Raw genomic sequence first — 15738 nt, 5'->3', positions numbered from 1 at the left:
CTGTCTTATTTTTATGACTTTAAGAAAAGAATGAAGAAAAGGGGGCAAAGGAATTCAGTGGGGAGGAAGGGAAAGGAAGGTTAGAGAAATGTATTTCACATAATGAGGGAGCACATCTATACAAAGAAGGAAAGCAGCCGACACTTGGGCCTCACTCATTTGAATTGGTCAAAAGAAGGAAGGAAAGAGAGAGACAAAAAGAGACAGACAAAAACAGAGAAGGAAAGAAACAGAAACAGACAGACAGAGACAGACAGAATTGAGTAGAGAAAAACACTTCTCTTAACAGTGAAATAGGAAGGAAAAGAAAAAAAAAAGAGAGGGAGAATAGAAGGAAGACAGATTAAGGGAGGGATTAGTTCTAAGTAAAACAAATTCTAAGGATGTGCAAACCATATTTATGGCTCTTTCTAAGGTGGCAAAAATGGGAATCTAAAACAGTGCCATTAAATTGGGGAAAAGATGGTATATAAATGTGATGAAATACTAACGTAATGAACTCTTTATCAGTATAAAGAAATGCCAGGATTTCAGTGGATGAATGATGAAACATGTTACCTATCTCCTGATAAAGGACTTAGAATGCAGAATGAGATTAATATGTGTAAGAAATGACCAATGTGGAAATTTGTTTTAAGTGACTATATAAATATGTAAATTTTGTTTTTCTTATGTTCATGATTCAGGGTGAGAGAGGGGAGGTTGAGAGGGGACTATGAGACATCAAGTCTTGATTAATTAAAACATGTGTGTGTGTATGTGTGTGTATTTATAAGAAGATTTTAAAAAAAAAAACCCTTCTCTGATCCATCATCACTACCACCCATTTTATAGGTAAGGAAAATTAGGCCAAAAAAGGTTAAGTGAGCAACCAAGGTCATGTGGATACAGAGGCAGCATTAGAATATAAATCCTGAGTTTTAGTTCAGCCCTATTTCCATTGTACCATTCGATTAACAGAAACTATATTTATGTGCTTGTTGATTTTGAAGATGTAATATATGATAGTTGTCCTCCTCCATGATATTACCATCAGGTTTTTTTTTAAGAACTCTAGTTAATTATAACAAATGTCATTAAATTTTAATCTTAGATGACAATATTACCTAAACTAATCTATTTATTTAGCGCTATACCAATCAGACTCCCAAAAAACTATTTTAATGACCTAGAAAAAATAACAACAAAGTTCATATGGAAAAAACAAAAGGTCAAGAATTTCAAGGGAATTAATGAAAAAAAAATCAAATGAAGGTGGCTTAGCTGTACCAGATCTAAAATTATATTATAGAGCAGCAGTTACCAAAACTATTTGGTATTGGCTAAGGAATAGATTAGTTGATCAGTGGAATAGATTAGGTTCAAGGGATAAAACAGTCAACAAATATAGCAACCTAGTCTTTGACAAACCCAAAGATCCCAGCTTTTGGGATAAGAACTTACTGTTTGATAAAAATTGCTGGGAAAATTGGAAACTAATATGGCAGAAACTAGGCATTGATCCATACTTAACGCCGTACACCAAGATAAGGTCAAAATGGGTTCATGACCTAGGCATAAAGAATGAAATTATTAATAAATTAGAGGAACATAGGATAGTTTACCTCTCAGACCTGTGGAAGGGGAAGGTCTTTATGACCAAAGCAGAACTAGAGATCATTACTGATCACAAAATAGAAAATTTCGATTATACCAAACTGAAAAGTTTTTGTACAAACAAAACTAATGCAGACAAGATTAGAAGGGAAGCAATAAACTGGGAAAATATTTTTACAGTCAAAGGTTCTGATAAAGGCCTCATTTCCAAAATATATAGAGAATTAACTCTAATTTATAAAAAATCAAGCCATTCTCCAATTGAAAAATGGTCAAAGGATATGAACAGACAATTCTCAGATGAAGAAATTGAAACTATTTCTAGTCATATGAAAAGATGCTCCAAGTCATTATTAATCAGAGAAATGCAAATTAAGACAACTCTAAGATACCACTACACACCTGTCAGATTGGCTAAGATGACAGGAAAAAATAATGATGATTGTTGGAGGGGATGCGGGAAAACTGGGACATTGATGCATTGTTGGTGGAGTTGTGAACGAATCCAACCATTTTGGAGAGTAGTTTGGAACTATGCTCAAAAAGTTATCAAACTGTGCATACCCTTTGATCCAGCAGTGTTACTACTGGGATTATATCCCAAAGAGATTATAAAGAAGGGAAAGGGACCTGTATGTGCACGAATGTTTGTGGCAGCCCTTTTTGTAGTGGCTAAAAACTGGAAACTGAATGGATGTCCATCAGTTGGAGAATGGCTGAATAAATTGTTGTATATGAAAATTATGGAATATTACTGTTCTGTAAGAAATGACCAACAGGACAATTTCAGAAAGGCCTGGAGAGACTTACACGAACTGATGCTGAGTGAAATGAGCAGGACCAGGAGATCATTATATACTTCAACAACAATATTATATGATGACCAGTTCTGATGGACCAGGCCATCCTCAGCAACGAGATCAACCAAATCATTTCTAATGGAGCAGTAATGAACTGAACTAGCTATGCCCAGAGAAAGAACTCTGGGAAATGACTAAAAACCATTACATTGAATTCCCAATCCCTATATTTATGCACACCTGCATTTTTGATTTCCTTCACAAGCTAATTGTACAATATTTCAGAGTCTGATTCTTTTTGTACAGCAAAATAACATTTTGGTCAGGTATACTTATTGTGTATCTAATTTATATTTTAATATATTTAACATCTACTGGTCATCCTGCCATCTAGGGGAGGGGGTGGGGGGGGTAAGAGGTGAAAAACTGGAACAAGAGGTATGGCAATTGTTAATGCTGTAAAGTTACCCATGTATATATCCTGTAAATAAAAGGCTATTAAATAAAAAAAAATTTAATCTTAGTAATTTAGTCATATTTATAATTCAATAAAGATAATAATTGTCTAACAGCATTCAACTTCACAAGATTCCCTAAGTTCCTTAAGTTCCCTTAGTGCATAACTGAAACATTATATATGTAGTTAAGCCATCAAATGTCATGTGCATTCCTGGAGGGAGAACTCATATGAATAAAACCTCAAATCTGTTAAAGATCATAACCTGCTCTCAATTGTTTGTAGGCTACTTGGTTTGTAAGTTGTTAAAATCGGTTGCTTTTTCTCCCTTTTCTGATTTTCATCCCTTGGTTATAGAGTTGTTAATGCTTGGATAAGCATTTGATAATTCTGAGCTTTCATTTTCTTCTTTGGAAAACAGGATTAATAATAATATAGTACCTATATCACCAGGTTGTTATAAAGATCAGATGAAACCGTGTATGGGAAAAACATTTTACAAATCTTATCAATTTTGGCAGTTGTGATATAATGACAGAAAGTATATTCAAATGGATTTGTGATCTTATCAATTTGGGAACTCCCTCCAGTAATTCAGATCACAGGTTAACCATGGCTATCCATTCTGTGTGACTTCTGTCCATGTCCTTCCAAAAGTTTGTCACAAGGGGTCTGCCCAATATGCTGTAGTCCATCTATTTTTCTCAACATTAAGAGGTCACCAGTAGAGACCTCAGCCCAGATTATCTATCATCTGAATGATTTTGGTATATGAATGAGTGACATCTTATTGTAAAAAACCTATTAGAAAAATATTTTATTCCTCCAAGGTAAATTTTTTTTTTGTATTCAAATAACAAAAAGTACAATAGTATGTTATATTCTCTATAACTTTCAGCCAAGTTTGAGATGATAAAGATGTGGTCCATTGTAGAATATCATTTGGGAAAGTCTTTTTTTTTCCCTATTAATCCACATGTCATAGAAGCCCTCAACTAATGACTCCTATAAGATATTTTATATATCAGAGATCAGAACTCTAGATCAAGATGATTTCTTTGTCATCTTGGGGGGGGAATTAATAAAGTGCAAGATTTTTTCTATACTTTTGGCATCTTTTTCTCCTTTGGATATCTTATAAATTGGTCCCTTGATTCTCTCACAACTAGACTGCCTTTATCCCAGATAGATAGATATAGATACTGATATATATCTATATATGAATATGTGTGTACTCTCATGTGTGTGTCTATATGATAAAGTATGTATATATACACAAATATATGTATATATACACATACATGCATAAATATATGTGCATATACATATATATATGCACTCCAATCCATCTGCTCTTCCCATCTGTATTCTCTTTATTATAATTTCTATTCCTCTATAAGCATTTCTGGAATTGTGATATTAGGATCCAAGGGCAGTAGTTATACTATCCTTAATAAATGAGGGAAACAGATTGTTGTGATATGTTTTCTATATTTTCTGTTTTTCTTCTTTTTATAATCAGATGTCCCTTAATGCTAGAGCTTTATCTTATTTGACATTCTGTACATTTCTTGATTGTACATTGTTATTTGCATATTGTCTCTTCTATTGGATGTGATTTCTTGGAAAAGAGGGACTGACTTTTTTCATTTCTTTGTATTCCCAGGGCTTAGCACTGTGCTTGGCACAATAGTCTCTTATTAAGTGATTGTTGACTAACTGATTCCCTTCTCTGAATTCCCTTAGAATGACTTTGCTGATATCCTGATAAGCTTTCTTTACTATGATGCTATCCTCTATAGCTTTTCTCTACTGTATGAGATGTTACTATTTGTAATTGTCTATAAGCCTTCTTTATAAGATGTCTCTCTTAAGTTTTTCTCCAAGTTGTCATCCCCTTGCCTTTAAACTAAGATGATGTTTTGGGGAGGGATACCTTTTAATACCATACTAGATAATCTGAGAAAAGTGTAATCCCTTCAAAACCAGTACTCTCCACACACATTATGATGGGGCTGACTGCCCCAACCAAAGCTGTCCTATTAAGCATAAAACAAAAGGTATTGATAAAATTTATTTTTTGTAAACTAGATATCTCCACAAGAGTTAGAATTATATCTATCTGCCATACCTCAAATAGATTTTTTTTTTTTTTTTTGATCTAGGGGTTTGAATTCCAAGGCACTATGCCTGATCACTCCCCAGAGGGGAGGATTGGGTGGAGTAGCTTTTAGCATATAGCCAGTTTAGCTCTTTCTCTGATTATACAAAAGACTATACAAATATCATTTAATCAAGCAAAAAGAAATCAGAGAAACTTTGCAGACTAATATATATCAAAAAATACATGAGTGCTTTTCAAATAGGAACAAGATTAGAACTCAACTCAAACTGAGAAAAAAATCTCACTCAGAAGACATTCATTCTAAATCTCTAGAGTTCCAAGCAATCCCAGAGACATGATTAGACCAATTTTCAACATATGTCTGTTATTCTAAAGTCTTTATTTTACTCCCTAAAAAATCCTCTGTCCAAAGAAACCTCTCAAACCACCTCAGTGAGTCCCAGTGAGGGTTGAACTTAGCATTCTCTGGGCCCCGCAGAAAACATCTGTACTGTTGGGCCCTGCCCCCCCTCCCTTGCCATTAGGACTGAAAATTAAGTTTTACATACCATCGTGACACAAGGATGGAAAAGAAAACAATATCCAGGTGCCCTCCACTCTGACTCCATCCTTGTCCAAAACGAACCTGGAATAAAATTGTGATCTCACCTCTTGCCTAAAAAACCTAAGTTATAGTCCCTATCTATCCAAGAATGGTCCTCCTCCCTTGTTTCACAGGGCCTGAGCCACAATCTAAAACTGTAAATACCAAGTTAACTCCTTTGTCTAGGCTCTCTCTCTGAAACAAAGACAACAGCTTGAAAATGTTAGACTAACTGCATTCTCAGCTTGCAAATCCTAATTAGCTAAAACCCTATCTAAGTTCCCTGCCTCAGTTCCTTGAGGCTGAATGACTTTGGACACAAGTCCCATCAGGTCAGCTAGCCTGAAACTCTCCACATTAACAGATTAAAAGCCAATCTCTGTCTTGTCTCAGTTTTTCTGGTATTACAGTACCATACACATCATTCAACCCCATCCTCATTTGATTGAGCCAGGTTTCGTTATAAAAGAGAAGGTAATAACAATATAAATATAATTAATGGCAGCTTGAAAACTTTCATTCTCACTCCTCTAACAGCTTTTTCTTTTTCCCATAATTTTTTTTTTCTTTATATCTGTTCTTTATCTCCATTTTTTGTGAAATTCTAACCTATATAGAACTTAGAATATAGGTTTGGAATTTGTATATACACATATAATATAATTTACATAAGCTTTTTCCTATATCAGAATAATTACAATTAATGTTATTTAATACTTTAAGTTTGAAAAACACAATGTGTGTATATTTGTTTCTTATTATTTGATCCTCACAATAATCCTATGAAGTAGATGTTATTATTGAATGAAATGAACTGTGAAAGCTATCTCACAAGATGGAGACAGTGTTCTAAAAATTGAGTGAAGGTTAGTTGTGTCCCAGGCCCAAATTTCATTCCTCCCGAAATCCCATGTTTCACAAAGAATGGGATTATCTAGTCTTTTTGTGTGTGTGAAACTAAGTTATGGCCACCTTGGCATTTAAACTCCCATATAAGATAATTTAGTAATCTTAAAGATGTGGTTGGGTTAAAAGTATTTCTTCAGTTATGAATTAGAATGTCCTGCCAATCAGGACAGAGGTCCAGCCTATGGGGAATGTTATCCAAGACTTATATATAATCTTTGTCTGCTTTCTGTACCTTGCCTCTCTTCACTCCTAGACCACCCTGACCTTGGTGAGATACCCAATTCTCACAACATTTGCCAAATTAAAACTTCTTTGTTTTCTACTTTGAGATGCCTCTGATTTATTTAAGTTGGTGGTCTTTTGCTCCACATATTATTATCTCAATTTATCAGATGAGGAAATTGAGCCTGAGAATTTGTGTAATTTGCCCAGGATCTCCAAGATAGTCCTCGTGAAAATGGATTCAAACTCAGGTCTTCGTAACACCAAGTCTGCTAAGCCAAGATGTTCCCCCAGAATAACTTATCCTTGAAACTCAGGGAAAACATTATTTAAATATTCAATAATCAACAAACATTTTCAAGTCCTTAATATATGCCAGCAACTGTGCTAAGGGTTGGAGATACAAATATGGAAAGGAAAGATAGTCCCTGCCCTCAAGGGAGCTTGCACTATAATGGAGGATGCAAAGAAGAAAAAAAAGCTAAAAAATAGGGAAGGGGAAAATACCCAGTATGAACAAATGGTGGGGAAGCCAGGAAAATCCCAAAATGAGGGCAGAAGGGCAGAGAAATTGAGAAGATAGCTAATCATCTAAATATTTGCTAACCACTCTAAAAACTGGGTGGTTGCAATTGAATTAGAATAGTTTTTATTCGGCAAATTCTAGATAGAGTTGATATTTAATGTTTGTTGGTACTCTTTACTATGTGTCACTTTAACTCTGATAGACAAATATTTGAAAGACATAAAATGCACTTTAGGGCAGTTATAAAAGCTTTTGTATACTAAAACAATGATATGGCTCATTCAAATGCTCCAGTTTACTTCCAAAAATTTTGAGAAAAAACATCCTCTATTTGTTCCCCAGTTGGAGCCAGAGTTTCAGGGACATCTTAATTTTTGAATGAAATTATCTACTCTCAACTCGCTGCTGATTGACATTTCTTTTAACTCTATCTTTCTTTCTTAAGTCTCCAACCACATCCCTCACATAAATATATAAAAAAACATACACATTTATTACAAATAATTTGCTTCATATTTCATTAGAAAACCGGGGCTATCCAGCCAGTATTCCTTTAACTCCCCTGCTCATTTTCTCAAGCCTTAGTCTCCGTATAATCACTTACTCCCTCTGATTAGAGAAGAATTTACTAAATCTAATTCCTCTATCCACCCATTTGATTTCATTCTCTACTTTATCAGTTCTTCATTATAATGATCCTTCCCACTCCCAGTCCTCAAACCCATCTTCCATGCACCTTTCCCTTTCCACTCTTTCCTTCCCATTCACCTAAAATCATGTTCTACTTTGCCTAAATTTGGATCAAGGTCCATTATACTTATTTTTTTTTTTCCTTTAACTTTTCTCCCTCATTGAATATCTGTCATCCCATCCATCTCCTACCCTTTACTACCAAACATAAAAAAAACTATTCCTAAATGACTCTACTTCCCTACTACCCATTTTTTTCAATCTCTCACGATGAGGCTTCTTTCTCTACCATTTTGCTGAATTTAGGTCTTCAAACTTTTCTATTAACCAAAGCCAATGTTGATATTATTATTTTTTCATACTCTTCACCCTCCTCCATTTCTCTGCAGAATTTTATTATCATTTTTTTATACTCTTCACCCTCCTCCATTTCTCTGCAGAAGTTTACACTCTTCCTCTGGTGTAAGTTCCTCCTACATATCCTTTCCTCTTTTTTGCTTCAGACATCCCAGAATCTCCTGCATCATCCGTCTCTTTCATCTCTTCTTTATTTTGCCATTTACTCACCCTCTTCTCATCTGGCATGGTTGAGTAGAAACTGTACTGAACTTGGTGTCAGAGGATTTGAGTTACAATTTGGGTTCTTTTCCTCAGTTCTTGGGCAAATCACTTCTCTTTGGTTCTCAACTATTCATCTATAAAATGGAACAGTTAGACTAGATACACGCTAATGATTGTGTATATATATATATATACACATTCTAAAACTATGGTCATGTGACTCCTATATATAGTGGATATTCCCCAAGATTCTGTACCTTGGTCTCTTCTCTTCTGTCTTTACATTCTCTTCTTTGATAATCTCATTCAACTCCATACAATTTCAACTATTACCTTTATTCTCAGTTTTCAAATTTATGCCTCCCACCCCAATCTCTTTTCTGGGGTCCAGACATATTGCCTATAAAAAACCACAACCCAAATATTCTACTGGAAAATCAAACAATATATCCGAAATTAAGTGTATTATCTTTCCTACTAGTAGATGAATTACTAGGCTTAGAATCAGGATGATCTAGGTTCAAATTCTACCTCAGATACTTAGATATTATAAAATCCTATAAATTTGCATGTCCAAGGACTACGTCATATCAAAAATTGTCACTCCCACTGCATCAAGCACCATGTTTGGTTAACAATAGGCACTTAATGCATTTGTTTAAATGAACAAAATTGAATGGAATTTTTTGATTTAAGTAGTACACTGATCTAAACAAGTACCTACCAGTATCCTTGGGTCCTCTTTTACCAAAGAGAAGTCATCTTTTTTTAATTTTATATAACTCATTCACTGCTCTTTCCTCACTTATTCTTAAGATAGCTAATGAGAACAAGAGGCAAGTTTGGAATCATAGACTTTTAGAGAATCATAAGATCTCAGAGTTGGAAAGAATGTCAGAAACTATCTAGTTCAATCTAAATCTGAATAAGAATCATCTCTACCACATGCCTAAAAAACTATCTTCTAAAATCTTTCCATAAGTCAGGACCATAATGAAGAATTAAGAGTTTTAGAAGGCACATTAATGTACTCTATATAATTCTATAGTTTCTCCAAAAATTTCAAAATGTTACATACTTTAATTCTCATAATTGATAATTATGTTGATTTCCACATAGCTTTGTCAAAAATGATAAGTAGCATTATATATTACCTATTAGCTGGGAAGCTGGTATATTTCGAAGAATATGGTATTATGGGAAATGTATGGGAATCAGAATAAAAAGAATTGGATTCTTGTCTTGACTCTTCTGTTTACTAGTTCAGACTCCCTGGACAAGTCATCATTTCTTGAGAGGCCACTTTTTAAATCTCTGAATTGGTATCTTATGTATGTCTTGCCACCCCATAGTCTTTGGGATTAGATAGTGAAATATTGATTTAAAAACTAGAAAATCCTACATAAACCCTCAGTTTAAGATACTTTCTTTACTAGATTTGACACCCAGTATGGAATGATTAGAATTTTTACACATAAAAATGTTTCCATTGCAGAAAATAGATTCCAGATTGGGACCATAATTATACTTTGTCAGTTTTGCAGATTGGCACTTGGCAATTGGACTAACTCTTTCTTATAATATTTTTGAAACTTTAAAGGGGAGAATGAGTGGAAAAATACATATACAGTATTATTAATATCTGTTAAATATATGCAGTTGTTTTCCAACTTATGTAGATATCTCATTTACATAAGATGAAACTTGTACAATTTGGAAGTTATTTGCACACTTAATGGAGTGGAATAGCTAGTGGTTGTTTATTGTAGACTCATCAGTCTTCAAATATTTGAAGCGTTGTCATATGGAAGAAAGATTAATTTTATTCTGCTTGACCCCAAAGGACAGAACCAAGAATAATTTAGACATAAGCTTCAAAGAGATTTTAATTTAGGCTCAATACAAAGAAAATATTTCTTAAGAATTAGAATTATCCAAAAGTGTAATAGGCTGTCTGGGGAGGTAGTGAGAGTTCATTGCTGGAAGTTTGAAATCTGTGTCAAGATGAGTTTCTCAGAGGTAAAGCCTTTCCTAATCCCATTGTGGTATTAATGTCACCCTCCCTATTTATAATATCAGTATTAGTAAATGCTAATTAAATTATTTTGTGTTCATTTTGCATGTTGTCTTTACATGTTATCTTCCTATTTACATGTTGTCTTCCCTCATATAATTCAAGCTCTCTGAAATTACTTACTTTTCTTTTTCTCTTTATAGTCTCAATAACCAAGCATATTGCCTAGACAAGCACTAAGTTTGCTGATTGATTAATATTGATTTGTTGATTAATTTGGGAGTTGTTCAGGGATGAGTTGGGTCAGATGACATGCAAAATCTCCTCCAACTCTGATATTCTGTGATGTCTCTATTGGAATATTATTGAATCTACTCAAAACTGTTACCTTTTCCCTGTGTATTCCCCAAACTGGCTCTAGTAAAAGCTTCACACCAATATCTCTTATCTTCACAGGAGCTCTGGATGTGTAGTGAGATTACCAGTTGCCATATACATGAACTGGGGTGTCAGAAAAGGGAGGTAAGGGAAAAAAAGCAGTCTCCAATTCTTTCTAGTCATCAAGTCTGGCATTCTGAAGTCTTTGAGCTCAAGTAATCTTCCAAGTGTCAGAGTGCTACATTTTTTGGGAAGGACATTGTTAAGAAAGTTTGTTTTGTCATTTCAAACTACATTTCAGAGAATTGGTCCTTGACTCTATTTGGGAGCTATTTACAAGAATGATCACTTGATAGCTGCACAATCCTTTCTTAGAAGGAGAAATGTAAAAATTGTTCAAAACTTCAACAGCATTAAGAGGCACACTCTCCAGAATGCAACTCATTCAACTCAACAAGCATTTATGTAAGGGCTATGAAAGATGCTAAGAATACCTGCTTGTAAGGAGCTAGCATTTTATTCATACACATATGCACAAATATGGAGAGTCCCCTAAGTGAGGGGAAGGGATAGAGCTAGCATGGGGAGAAAAGGAAAAACTTCCTCTAGGATACAGTGCCTGCCCTGTATTTAGGTGAAATAGGGGGAGGGCTGGAATTCCAAGCATGGGAGACAGATGGCCTATATACAGGCACACAGACAGTCAAGAGATGGAATGTCATGAAGGGGAAAAAGCAAATAAGTCAGTTTGTGTGGACCATGGAGTGTATCCAAGCCATCTCTCTTTGTGATTCTTATTTTTATATTCTGTAGGTAATATTGTTACCCATCAGTTATTCTTTAATCTCATGATAGAACAGATCCACTTCCTTTTCTGATCATGCATTTCCTAGATGACGTCTTTGACACCATTTCTTGCATACAAATCATCATTGGTAATATGCCTGACATGCATCTTTCCATTACACTTTTGGTCCCCTGCAATTTTGATTCTTCGAAGATTGTGGTAGTAAATGATTTACAGCCAAATAGCATCACTAAGAGAATATTATTGTCAAAAAAGAATATTGTTTTGTGCCAGGGAAAGCTTGGAATTGTTGAATGTATTACTCAATTTCCCAAATGCAATCCAACTCATTTTTTTCCTCCTGTTCAATTCTGGTCCTATGCCGCTATGTATTTGTAATGTCTGTCACATATATTTGAGAGGCAGCTTGGTTTTGTAGGTCTTGGAGTCAGAAAGACCTGAGTTCAAATATCAGCTCAATATTTACAAACTTTGTGACCATAAGCAAATCTTTCAACCTCTTATACTTTCAAATATATCAACTGGAAAAAAAAGGAATAACACCTATCTCACAGGAGCATTATGATAATGATATGCAATTTGATAATGTATGTAAAATATATTACAAACCTTAAAATCCTATAAATATTTGCACAATTATAGCTATTTTGATATGCATACATACAAACATATACACATATACATTTACACATGCAGAGAAAATACACATATGTATATATATGCATACTGATGGGCTGACACAATAGATTTTATTTGCCTTCCAAACTTTCTCATACTCTGAGCAATATCATGCTTTACTCTATTTTTTTCTTTTGTAAATTATTTAGGTCAATACCTTTTGATCTCATTGAAAAGACCTATTAATATTCTAAGACTTCATTGTAACCAGCTCAATTTCATCCACAACCAGAAATATCTGAAGGGCCTCATTATCTGTCCATAAGGAATTCTCCTTTTCTTTGAATTTTAGGACATCTTCTATGACACTGACAGATATCTTTGCCAAGCATTATTGTTTTGTCTTTCTCATGATATTGACAATGAAGGGGATCATTAAACAAAGTTATATCCATGTTTGTATCTATTAAGGAAGCTTGTGTGTCTGTTAGAGGAAAGCCTTCAAAACTTCAAAAGTTCTATTCTACTAAGTCAAATATTTATTTCTAATCAACAAATAATATTCATAAGAGGTCTTTGTATTATCTGTATTTTCAGTCACTTGTATGGGGTTATTTGGGGTTCTAACTCTCTTCCTGTTCATTCCATTACTGAGTATATACTCCAAGGAAGTTAAAAATGGAGGTTGGGGGGTTAACATGTATTCCAAAATATTCATGCAGCACTTTTATGATACAAAAAAGGAAAGAAAGTAGGTGTCCATCAACTGGGATAATGGATGAGCAAAATGCATTATATGAAAGTAATAGATTTTTAATGCACTGTAAGACATTACAATCTGAGGATTTTGAGAATTAAGGGAAGACCTTCAAGAACCGATACAGAATGAGATGAATGCAGAATCAATAGAACAAAACAAGATTACAATAATGTAAATAAAACAATACTAAAGGACAGCTGAGCTCATTTAAAAAGACAATGAACAATATTAGCTGCAACAAATAGGTAGATGACCAAATAAATTTCCTTCCTCTTGGAAGTGAATTCAAGAATTATAGCTATTGAATACTGACTAACTTAAGCTACAATCACTGAACCAATTTTGCTTAGTTGTTTTTCTTTGTGACAAGGAAAGATGCTATTAGGCAGGAAAGGAGAGGGATATTAAAAGATATTTGTGGTATAAAAAACAAAAGGTATCAATAAAACTTTTTTTTAAAAAAAGCATCAATGCAGATAGGTTCTTTTTTTTTTTGGCAATCTGATGAAATTGAAATCTATGCACTTTTTCTCAGAACAATGTTGGTAAAATGCATAAAATAAAATAAATATGATTACAAAGGAATCCAATTGTATTACAACATATTTTTCAAAATACTTTTTTTTAAGAGATTCACAGATGTTGGGTTAAAAATTCCTATATAATTAGTGGCTTTGGCTCCTTTTCTTAATCCTGAGCCATATTTTTCAATATCTACAGAATATCCCAGAAGTCTTAGTGCAACTTTAAACCATTAAAACTTCTAAACTGCATGAAGGCTTTTGAGATACCCTGTATATTTTTAAGTTCTAAGAGATTAAAATTGCTCTAAGACTTTTGGGACACACTGGATTGATCTGTCTACCTACCTAACTATCTGTCTGACTAACTAACTAACTATATTTAATCATCCATCCCTGAATCTCCTTTAACATTCACTTCTACCATTTGTCTAATTCTAATTTTTAAGGAATTATTTTCTTTGGGGAGCTTTTGTAACTTTTTTTTCATTTTGCCAATTTTGCTTTTGTAGGGAATTATTCTCTTCAGTATTTTCTGGGCTATTTTACCAAGCTTCTAGTTCTCTTTTCATAATTTCCTTGTTTCACTCTCATTTCTTTTTCTAATCTCACTCTTATCTCTTTATTTAGCTCTTCCAAGATTTCTTATTGGGCTTGCATCCAATTTACATTTTTGAGGCTTTTTTTGTAACTCTTTTCACATTGTCAGAAACTTTTATGAGTTTGTGTCCTCATCTTCCCTATCATCACAGTAGATTTTTATACTCGGTTTTTTTCTTGTTTGCTCATTTTTCTAACTTATTTCTTCACTTAGAACTTTATGTTAAAGTTGGGATCTGCTCATCTTGGGATGAGGAAGGCAATGTCCCAAGCTTGAGAATTTTTAATGCTGCTGCTTTCCAAGCTAATTTTGAAGGTCTACAAGTTTTTGGTGCTTCCAAGGTGGTATGATTTGGGAAGAGGTATATCCACTGCTCTCTCTCTGGGCCTGAAGCTACAAGCACTAAGATTACTCTTAGCTGGAATGTCACTGGGCTGAGAGCTTATGAAGCTACTGCTATTGCTGCCATTGTCCCAGCTGCCTCCAAAGGCTCATTATTGATGTTGCCTCTATGTGTGTTCAGCTCCATTCAGTGTCAAAGATCTATCCTTCCTATATCCTATTTTCTCTTGTCCTTGAAAAATGGCTCACCACCACTTTTTGTTGCTTATGCCCCTACAAAATCTTATTTGACATATGGGAAATTAGGAGAATTCATCTGGATTTCTGCCTTTACTCTGCTATCTTGCCTTTGTTTTCCTTTACATTCAATTCTCAAAATACCAACTTATGCATTTATTGAACTTGAAGGTATTTATCAAATTATTTGCAGAATTTCTATACCTCTTCATCCACTGAATCAAATTCTTATGCATAAGTTGTCATTATCTTTACAATAGTCTCTTTGCTTGTTTTTTTCACTGAAGTACAACCAAGTATACCATAAAATGATGTTACTTACTTCCCTTAGATACATAATGAAGCCAACTCTTCCAGTTCTTTTATTTGCCATTCCAAGAACTTTTCAGTTATCCTTCCTTTTATTCTATAACCTCTTTTTGTTTCTGGTTTCTTTTTCAAATGAGAAGTCATTATTAGTATGTTTTATTCCTATTATTAATATGGTTTGGTTGTGATCGTAAGGTCTTATTTTTGGACACTGCACAAAGATCACATACTTTGAACACCAACAATTAAATTAATAGATATAGATGGTTTGAATCTGATTTTTTTTTAAAACCTTTTGCTACTTTTCTTAAAATTCTGCCACTATCATGGTAGAAGTAGATGTGGAAGGAGACTGTATGTTTTGTTCCTATTATTAATATGGTTTGGTTGTGATCGTAAGGTCTTATTTTTGGACACCGCACAAAGATCACATACTTTGAACACCAACAATTAAATTAATAGATATAGATGGTTTGAATCTGATTTTTTTTAAAAACCTTTTGCTACTTTTCTTAAAATTCTGCCACTATCATGGTAGAAGTAGATGTGGAAGGAGACTGTATCAGACTAAAGGCTACTTTATGTTTCATTTCTCATAACTTGATATAGTCAATGAATTCTTTACTTTGTCACTGTCTTACTTATGATGAACTTTTCTGTAATTATCTAGGCTAGTCTTCA

The sequence above is a fragment of the Sarcophilus harrisii genome, chromosome 3, assembly GCF_902635505.1.
Source record: "Sarcophilus harrisii chromosome 3, mSarHar1.11, whole genome shotgun sequence".
Taxonomy (NCBI): Eukaryota; Metazoa; Chordata; class Mammalia; order Dasyuromorphia; family Dasyuridae; genus Sarcophilus; species Sarcophilus harrisii.
This window is presented reverse-complemented; position numbering follows the sequence as displayed.